This window comes from Lepeophtheirus salmonis, chromosome 8, assembly GCF_016086655.4.
Source record: "Lepeophtheirus salmonis chromosome 8, UVic_Lsal_1.4, whole genome shotgun sequence".
NCBI classification, from domain to species: Eukaryota; Metazoa; Arthropoda; class Copepoda; order Siphonostomatoida; family Caligidae; genus Lepeophtheirus; species Lepeophtheirus salmonis.
In genome coordinates, this window is record NC_052138.2 from 35474719 (window position 1) to 35485698 (window position 10980).

Genomic DNA, 10980 nt, shown 5'->3' on the forward strand with positions numbered 1-10980 from the left:
CACAGTGGACCCAGTGGAAGAAATGATTAATTCCTTGCTAAATCAAGAGCTCAAGTTCAGGGAACCTTCTAGACCAGCGTAGGGTCATGCTCCTTGGCGTCGTGGCGTCCAACGACAGCAAGATACCTTCCTACGAAAAATTAGAAAGTCAACACGGACGCCTACTACAAGGTCCTCAGGTACCGTGTCTTGCAATAGTTCAAAGAGCACGTTCCTTAGGGACAGATATGTGTTTATCCAAGACTGGGCCCCGGCACATACGTCCAAGAAGGTGCAGCTTTTTTACAGGGAAAACATGTCTGCCTTCTGGCCAGTAGAATTGTGGACTTCGTCCACACCCGATGTGAACCCCCTGAACTTTGCTGTTTGGTGCATCTTAGAGGGCAAGGCAAAAAAGGCTGAATGGGGATGCCTAGAAGGGCGGGATCACAGAGGAGTGGAACAAATTATAAACAGACATCATCAACACCAGCTGTGCTTCTGTTAGTCCCCGTATTAGAGCCATTAATCAGAATGGAAGGGGACATATTGAATAAAAAGTCTCGAAAAATTGTTGAATTACTAACTTTTGCTTCAAAAGTTTGCCAAAAAAATATGTAAAATATTTATAATAGCCATTAAATGAATATATAAGATAAATAATGGAAATTCTTTGAAAAAGAAAGCCTTCAGAAGAAATCCCACCCTGATATGGAATAGTTTTAAATAATGAAGGGGGTGATAAAGTGTGGTTTATTGGGTGTAAAGAAAAGCATACGTTAAGTATGCATGGTGTGGATGTTTTGAGTTCAGATACTCTCTGATCATGTATCTTAACCAAGAGACTACTGGTCAGAAATTATTTCGCTGGCTGGCATTTTCATTTTAAGAGGGATGGCATACTCCCATCAATTCAATACAATTCGAGCATCAACAACTCCTGAGTGTTACTGTCATTCATTCAAGAATACATGCACGTGTGGTTACACTTTATACTTATATGTTCTCTCCTCAAAAATGAAGGAATAATGATAACTGCTTTATAAAATCTAATAAAACACTGTTCAGGTTGCCTACAAATAAAAATATATGTATATTGTATTTGTTAGAGATTACAAATGTAATTACTATAATGTACATTTCTTTGGATTAAAATGAAATTAAAAAGCACAAGAGGTGTACTCATTGAGAGCATGGCACACAGGATACTATTTGTAATAGGGAAGTACAGTTTTTTAATTCCTTTGCAATATCAATATTATTTTCCTTATGATTTAGATGAAATAGCGGAATATCCAAGGACTTTGCTTCCCTATGTTACAAGTATCTTTATTAATTTTAAATTTCTCGTTTTGCTATGTAAGAGATCAACTAGTTGATTATGGTTCGTAAGCTTTCAAATGAGAATATTGTAAAGGATGTTTGGTGGTATAGCTGATAGAATGAAGAAAGGCCCACCTCTCACGTTTTTAACCAGATATTTAGCAAATTTAGTAGAAAAATAAAACATTTCAAATTGGTTATGTGGTTTTAGGGCTCATACCCCTCTGGACGACTACTCCTGTCTTTTTACCCCCGAGAGAGCACTCCCCGTATTTTTAACCCCTAAGAGTTCACTACCCAAGCCATTTATCTGCTGGACCATCTACCCCACCACCCTCCCAAGCCTATTAAAATAAATAGCACCACACAACCAAACTTTCAATCTTAATTTTTAATCTAACAATATGACGTAGTGATTAGTAATGTATTTTACTTTTCTTGACGTCATCACTTGTCCACACAATTTATTTAAATGAATAGTATTATTACTTCATGAGGGATCTGAAAACCTCCAATCAAATTAATACTACGCGTAATATTTTTTTTTTCAAAAATCATTTCTTCTTTCTTATACGATACTTAACTCGTAAAATTATTTTCAAAGCAAAGAAAACAAAAATAGTTATGAAATTAGTTTTTTATAGTCTACATATTTGAGCGTGGAAAAGTTCGTCTCTGTAGAGGGAATTATAACAGCCACACAAACATTTAAGTAAACATATTATGTCATTTTTTATAAATAAGTGGTAAAGAGTGTTAGTGTAGATTTGATTGTTCCCCTAAACGTCGGCTGTTGATGACTGAATTAAGTAGAAATTTTCACTACATATCTTGCATATACCTTAATAGAAAAGAGATTCAAGTCCTTATATATATTTTGCCTGAGCCTCTCTAGCAAAAGGTGTCCCTCAGGCAGGAGTCAAATGATTTCACCTTTATATGAAAATATTTATGAATCATTTTTGCATCTCCTAATTAGAAATTATTTACTGATTCGAACTCAACAACCCTCTTAACAAGTATATATAATATTCATTTATGACTTTGACCCTCTATCGTTTACTAGCTGTACTTCTTCTCAATGGCTCGAGGAGGGCTATATCTCACAATTAGTATATTGCATCAAAATAAGCTTAAGGTTAAGCGTAGACTTAAAGAAGTTCATTTACAGTTTTTTGTTTGGTGAAGCCTGTTGTTTGTTACAGTGTTCCAAAAAGGAAGTATAAAAAAAAAGATAATTTTATACATTCTTTTGTATCAATACGACCAAGATATGAAAAGGTGGAGCAGGTGGCAAAAATTGTGTTGTTTATGGACCCAATACAGTATCGAATGCAACAGCAAAGCGATGGTTCCAATGATTCTGTTCTGGTAATATGGACCTTGAAAATGTCGATAAAGTAATGGGAATAGTCGTGTTGGACCGTCATGTGAGCCGTTTAACCCGTTTGAAATCATCTAAATCGGATAATTCTAAATGTGTTATTTTTATTGTCAAAATAAAACGGAGAAAAAGCTCAGAACTTTTTACTTAAACCATTATCCCTCCCCTTGAAATAAAATTAAATTATGACCTGTTTATCTTTTGAAAACAAGAAGGGATTAACACAAGAGTGGTCAAACTTTTATTAAAAGGGCACATTCAGGTAACTGTTATTTCTAAATAGCTACATTTAGAAAGGTACACTTGTTAAACTATTTTGATTTGTAAAAATGCCAAAATAGTATATTTATAAGAAGAAAGCAATTAATTTTTCTCAATGGATCCCCAAATCATCATTTTTTTTTGTCAAATGCTGATTTTCAATTTATCTTACCCCTTATAAGTGTAAATGTTGTGAACATTAAATGGTTGAATTTGACCTGGTCATTGTTAAGCTCTGAGTAATTCCCTACTACTAAATGATGAATAGTGTTACAATTGGAGATACTTTTACTAACTCACATTTAGTTTTAGGGCGTTCTTCTTTCTTTTATTAAAGAGGGGAAGGTTGAGGGAGTCAAATATAAACTGTTATGAGTTAATTAAATTATATTTAACATTGTGTAAATGTAAAAACTTCAAGTCAACCGTTGTTTTTTTTCACAGAACCATTTTCTTATGATTTTTTTTTACATTGCCAGGGTTATACAGTTGTATGTGAGTTCCAAAAAAATAAGGGCTTCTTATGGATCTGGAAAAGGGGTTTTAGACACAAGACAGTGTAAATACAAGAGGGAAGGGGTGGGGTAGATCCAGGTCCGCTACTATGCCTGTCAGGACTATATAATATGATAGCTATAATATTTCTTAAGGCAGGGTTTCCCAAACTTCACTATGCAAAGCTCCCTCCACACTAATATATATTAAACTGAGGCCCCCTTAATACTAGTTTTCTGTCCCCTGTTGGAACTTCGGGTATTACGCACTCTGCGTATAAGGTAGCTGCCGTCCTTTGTGTATGGAATATCATTTCCTTGACCCGAGTTTTATAGTGATACCCCTTGTTTTAAGTACCTGTTACCAAACTGAGCATGTATTAAAAACCGGAGACCTGAACTGAGACAAATATAGCTGAAACGAGACCGAAACCGTTGAAATGAAGGAACTGGGACTGAGCGTCTTCAAAACCATCGTCTACGTCGTCAGCAAGTCCAAAACGTTGGAGAGAAAGAAGGGCTTTGTTAAAAAGGCCAAGCTCTACCTGGAGTAATGTGTTTCATATTTTTCCTTTTGTTGAAATGCTCAGGCCTTAGGATCAAAATCCGTTCTTATTGATAAAAAATACAATCGGGAAAGTTTCAGTGAAATTGAAAAATGTTTAATGGCAGCTCAATGGCCTCAAAGTTTAAAAATTGCAAAAAAAAAAAAAAATATTACTTTTATATTTTTTCTTCTTCTTCAACTATCATGCAAACAATTTAAGATACAGATTTTTATATTCTATAATTTTTTTTTACTATAAGATATTTAAATGTTTTATATGGGTAATATTTGATTCAGATTTCAAATAAGACAACTCATAAAAGTGCATACTATATTGATACTAACATGTAGACATGAATCAGAAAATGTATTAGCATTAAACTGTTTTTTTGGTATAAACTTATGTCTTAAATAAATAAGTTTAAGTATTATGAGGAAAATTAGATCAAGCAAGCGGTCTACTTTAGGCATCAATTATCTGACTTATAATCAGTGTTGCGCATAATTGATCTGAAAATCCGTTGGGAATTGTCAATGGACCGAAAGTCTTTTATTCTTATAGATAATTATGTACAGAAGTTCGGTCTGGTTTTTCGGCTCCGTTTTTATTTTTTCGTATTGACTAATTAAAATAAGAAAAATATGTCAATGGGAAAAATTTCCTTTTTGAAATTAGAATATTGATTCAAAATAACCATTTAGCAAATTCAAATAATTAAATAGAGCATCTGAGACTGTAGGTGCCAAATATATTCGTCCAATAAAGATACAAATATCCCAAATCCTTGTTCATTTAATTACCTAATCAAATATTATTGGAATTATACTAGTGTGAAGATGATCGTTGACAAAATTGATAATTTTTCCGTATATCTTCAGTGTGTATTTTTACAGTTCCACGCCTCTATCATTTGTTTTTGGGAATCCATCGAAGTTTTGTCTATCATTTGCCACATTTTTGGGATTCGTTCCTGTAAAATTATTAATTTTATCAATCGCACGTCTTCAATCTTGTATTGTTTCATATTATAAATATTTTCCTCTCAGAATGAAGTAATATATCTTAGAGTAAACTACGCCAGTTTTTTAAAACTTTAAAAAACTGCACTGTATTGTTTTCACGATAATCGAGGAAGAAGTAAATTTTTTTGAAAAAATGGTAATTTTTAAAACTTTGAAGCCGTTGACCTACCTCTAAATATTTTTTAATTTCGATGAAACTTTCCTGATTATTTTTTGTATCAATAGGAACGGATTTTGATCCGGTGACCGCGACATTTCAACAAAATGAAAAATAAGAAACACCATTAACTGGAAGTTAAAGAAAACAGCACAGGCCAATCCACTCAAGTCCATTCCATGCAAGAAATATCTTTTCCCAGAATGCACAAACAGATATTGGGATAAAAGGCCGTGATGGAGAGGCCGCTTTTGACAGTAATAAATAAAAAACCCTCTCCTTCGTACCAAGACTTTTTGGCCTATGATACTTAATTTTGTGTGCGAGTCCGTGTCCAAACATTGAAAAAAGCCACTAAGACTGGTACACCATGTCAGAGGCATACATCTGCAGTAGTGACTCGGTTTAAAATCATTGCCGCATAAGAGTTTTAATGAGCTTAGACACATATCTATTTATCAGTATTAATTTTGTTGAAATTATATTGTTAATTAAAAAATGATATCTTGTTGATGTTTAAAATTCAAAGTGTTCAGATTTTAAACAACTCGGTACATACTATATTGATTAACATGTAGACATTAATCTTTAGCATAAACTGTAGTAAAAACTTATGTCTTAAATAAGTTGTATTATGAGGAAAATTAGATCTTTGAGGTCATTAAAGCCTACAACTAATTTTTTGCAGGTCTGAAAATAATATTGTCATTGGACCGAACTAATTCGCTTGTACAGTTGCGAGTTTTTCATTTTATATTTACAAATTAAATCAAATGTATATGTCATAAAAATTCCAGGCTAAATAACCACGTTTACCTGCAGTCAAAATGTATTTTATTCTTCTTCCGCTCATTTTTATCTTTTTTCTCGAGGCATGTTGAGTCATGTCCATTTTTCGTTAACAAAATTCCCAATTGTTTGATAGAATCAACATTGGTACAACTAGCAACATTTTGAGCTATAACATCCTTGTACCTAATACTGAACAAATTTGTCTTTTCTATATTAATTTCCAGGCCATATTTTTTTGAAAGCGCTCAAAAAGTCTTAAGCTCACTTTAATGTATTTTTTCTAATTCAATGTCTAAATAATCATTTATGGAGATATTATTATAGTCAGCATAAACTTTTTTTTTCATAAATTTCTACTCCAAGAAAAGCATATTAGTTTATTTTTTCTATTAAATAGACAAGTTTTAAATTAAACAAGTAAGTTGATCCTCTTGTCGCGCTCATTTTTCATAATCATTTGGCTTAGAATATACTCCGTTAATATATAAAAATGAATGTGCATTAGTTATCAAAGTCTATGGACAACGCAGTTATCCGTACGTTCGTGTCTTGGTCGTTCATTGGGAAGGAAATATACATTATGTATTCATTTATTTCAAAAAAGATTCCTGGGACAGATGGAGAAGTTGTAATACTTTAATATTTACTTATACTTAATCAATGCAACTCCATCTAATGAATTAAAGGAACATTAAAATAAAACTCTTTATCATGTTAAATATATCGTGTATTTTAATATTTATCTATTTGTCTCAATATTAACATTGAGATTTCAATTTTGATAACAAATGGGCCCTAATTTTTGAAAAAATCTAAACTTTTACATTTTCACGAATCTAAGCCTATTATTAGTAAAATAAATTCCTTCATTACATAATAAAAAAATGTTTTATTTGATACGGAGGAGGAGTCATTTTTAACAAAGGGCTCATATTAAAAAAAGTGTAAAATTTATAATAATTGGTTTGAGGGGTTATAAAGATAAGATTTCGTACTAAAAAAACTTTTTGACAGTTTTGTGATTGTTTGACATACTATTGTTAGAGACACTGGGAAAGAGAAAATACGGGATATTTTTCTTCAATAAAGGGGAAAACGCAGGCCAGGCGACTGTAAATGTGATTAGTATTTATTGTTCTTATACTGTAAAAGCTAATTACACGTAACTTTGGATTCATCGATTCTGTTCAATGAGCTTTTATTTTATAAATAGAAGGGCAATTGTCGACAATGTGGATAAAATATGGAAATAGTCAAATCTGACCTTTATTTAAGCATTGATTGCTAAAGACATTCATGGAAAAAATATTACAAAATAAAAATCAATTAAAACAATAGAGGTCATTTTACTACACCTTATATATAAAATAATGCATGTTACTTTAGATAAGGTATAGCAAAGAGCGTGTGTAGGTAAAGCATAGCTAGTGAGCGCTCTAGCGACTAAATGATTCCCTGGCTCATCCCATCATATTAGAAAAAAAATATTAAGCTATTATTTATGCTTATTATTCTGTCATTCTAGAGGAAAGAACATCTAAGTATTGAGTAACTACGTGTGAGTGTGCTCGTGAAAAACGGAGAGTAACTCTGAGGATTTCTTGGGCAGTTGTCTTCTATATAAATGAAGCAAAATGTATCTGTTTCTCGACGGATAATGACTCCCGGCAATGCCTGGTACAACACCTGGTATTTTAATTAGAGTCTTATTTTTAAAAATGCACCTTTTGTTAACACTAGATCTGTGATTGATCAAATTTTTGTGTTCTATGTTCATGAAACCTTTTAATGTACAAATGGTTTAGATTCCTCTAGAAGTTAATATTATGTGATAAATGAATAGTTTGGTGGTTTATGATTAAAAATGTGCATTCTAAGTAATATATTTGTGAATAAGTGCATTGTCTTATCTCCTTCGAGCTTATTTCAATGCAAGAAGACGAAGTGCAATTCTTACGTTGCTAACGACACATTCTTTGATTTAATTAGATCCATTCATTTTGATTTCCAAATGCTTCTTATTTATGCTTATATAATAGTAACATCAAATGATACTGTGATTATATAGTCTTATAATTAGGTAAATTATCCTAATACAATTATTTATGATAAGAAAATGCTCAAAAACTGAGGAAGAAATAAATTGTATACAGGCTGAGCGTGAGCAAACATCAAATCATGTTCTAAGCACTGTAAAATTTATTTTTGGAATTTACTGCCAAAACTGTACAATAATGGTGTTGAGTTTACGATGCTCCTATTGATAGACGATTCTATTAATACCAATACAAATATACTCAATATAAATGTACATTCTAATATTATATACATACAGGTTTAATCTTTCCATGTGATAACCTCACATCTCCCTTCCCCAAGACAACAAATACCCTAATATATTAACATTACTAATTCATAATATTAATACACTTTACACTTCCCAAAACATTAATAGACAACACTGACGGATAATTATGTAATACTAATATTATGTAAGTCGTTTTTAAGGACATTCTGGTAGATACGTACGTAATTTTATTTCCTTCTACATCAACAAAGTAGGATCTTCCATCTTCCTGAGTGTTTGTAATTACTCCACGTGTGTCCCACATCTTTGTCTTTGTATTTTGGATCCTGACGTGATCTCTATGAATAAAAGGGTTACGCTTTTTAGAGGTTCGATCGTAGTATTTTTTGGATGAGAGGTATTTCTCTCTCTTCTTCCCCCCCCCGTCCTCTCAAAGTCGGATGGGGATAAGCGAGTTTAGACAATGGGCAATGCTGGGACCCAAGTTCTTTGGCGGTAGCCAAATATCCGTTAAGCTGGACTCATTCCATCAGATCTGGGTGTATTTCTCTATCCAGGAGTCATGAACGAAATGAAGCCCAGTCATTAGATTTTTTGAGGATCATTTTCATGGATTTGACGGTAACCTCTACATGTCATTGGATTGGGTTATTACTCAGGATGCAAGCTCGTGTTTAATGCCTACATCTTTTCAGGGGTCCCCGAATTCCTTCCGGAATTATGGTTCACCGTCAGTTCGAATATGCATTGGAAGTCCCCATCTTCAAACCACGTGAACATGATATCAGTGACTGACTTGGTTAAAGTCTTTCGAAATTGACTTATGAGGGGCCACGACGACGATATACGTTTTCTCGTTGACCTCGATTAGGTTCGAAGACATGGATCCGAATGGCCTTGACGCTGAAGAATGTTTGAATGAGTGTAGATTTAATGAAGGGGATAGCTCTTAGTATGAATTACAGCTTAATATCAACTGTTTGATATTCTTTGATATTCCCGATACTTTCCTTTTTATATTTTGGAAAGATGTATCCCCCTTCCTCAATACTGCCTTACAGATGATAGATCCATTTGCAGAGATTTGAATGATTTGAGGAAAAGATTAAGGTATAATCCTCAATTTTTGTAGAACATGCTATGAAACAATTAATTCATCTTGCAGATTTGGAGTAACGTATACTATGATGTCTGTTTCGGAAACTTTTGATACGAAGATAGATGGTGCCTATGCATTTCAAGCTTGAATGTTTTCCTGCTTTGATTTAGAGTCTTTTAGTTGAGTTTATTTCGATGTTGTACTCCAATACCAAGTTGTGAGAAATGAAACACTCAGTAGCTCCTATATCAGGCAGAGTTTTCATGGTAAAAGGTTGGTCTAACCTTGGATATACTTCAACCTCAAGATATGGAGGGACGTGATCGATTGATAAAGTTTTCAATCGGATTATCAACGTTTTGATTGGCTTAGCCTTGTTCCTCTATGACGATTCTTCATTATGTAAGCATATTGTCTCTAAATACCCCTTCTTTTTGCATTTTTTACGCGTCTCATTTTTTGCAGAACATTTAAAAGGTCGATGTGATGTATTTGACTCCCCACATCTATAACATTTACGTTTAGGTTCCGGTGGATGATGATGCTCCTTGTTTGTGGTCTAATTTTGTTGTTGCCGTTGTCGATCTTTGGAAGTAGACAGAGAGTTGCAACATCTTTCATCTTTTCCTCCATAGATGAAGGCCACTCCCGAATCAGGGCTATCTAGATAAGCTTCTCATGTTTTGGCTCACTTTTATGGAGAAACTCTTTGTGTAGACGTCTATTATTTGTACCCGTGATCAAGCATAGGGTATACAAATAGTCTTCATCTATAGTGATGAGCTCTGCTTCTTGTCCCTGTAGTCTAAGATGGTTATGCCAGTTTGATACCTTTTCTCCCTGCGTTTGATAACATTGGAAGAAGACATACTGTCGCGTTAGGATGGGAATTGCCTGAAGAAAATTGTTGTATATTTTATCTAAATATCCTTCGATGCTTTGGAGTGTTTGGAGTTGTTGTGAATGATAATATACTCTGTAATTTTAAATATAGACAACTTTGTATAAATTCATGTTGCACCACTTTGCTCATTTGTCCCATCTTATTTGTGAAATAGTAGAGCTCGAAACTTACCCGCCATGATCTGAATTCCACCACTGTCATTTCACTCGTGAGTCTTTCTGGCATCAAATTGTTATTTATTTTTGCAGTTTTGACTTCTTGGACGGGAGGAGGGTTGCTTTCTTTTGGTTTTATGGAATTTTTGGAGAGTTTTAGGGCTGAAAGCCTTAATTTCTCGACTGTTTCAGTGACATCTTTAAGAATAATCTCCTCAGTCTTAGCTCCATCTGCTTCCCATTCCAACTCATAGTTGAGTATCGTCACCATTTATTGTAAGGCATCCTTAACTTTGGAGATGATGAATTTTACTTTTTTCATCATATCCTCGGTTCTTTCCTCCGATGTTAGGGACTCCACTCCTCCCATAAAGTTCTTAAGTGCTGCAACTTGACAAGCTACATTCGCCTTATTTCGAAGATAATGATAGAGCTATCAACTTACGACGTTTCTATTCATAGACGATTCTATTGATAATAATACAAATATATACTATATAAAGGTATAGTGCTAATATTATATACATACATATTTAATCTTTATATGTGATGAG

General features: G+C 33.4%; 1 long non-coding RNA gene across 1 annotated transcript; it reads right to left on the bottom strand.

Moving 5' to 3' along the window:
* Positions 1-6665: 6665 nt before the first annotated feature.
* Positions 6666-10920, bottom strand: LOC139906139 (uncharacterized). The gene is made up of 2 exons (XR_011781456.1): positions 10443-10920; positions 6666-10343 (listed from the first exon to the last, which is right to left on the bottom strand). It is a non-coding gene; the product is annotated as an uncharacterized lncRNA (long non-coding RNA).
* Positions 10921-10980: the final 60 nt, after the last annotated feature.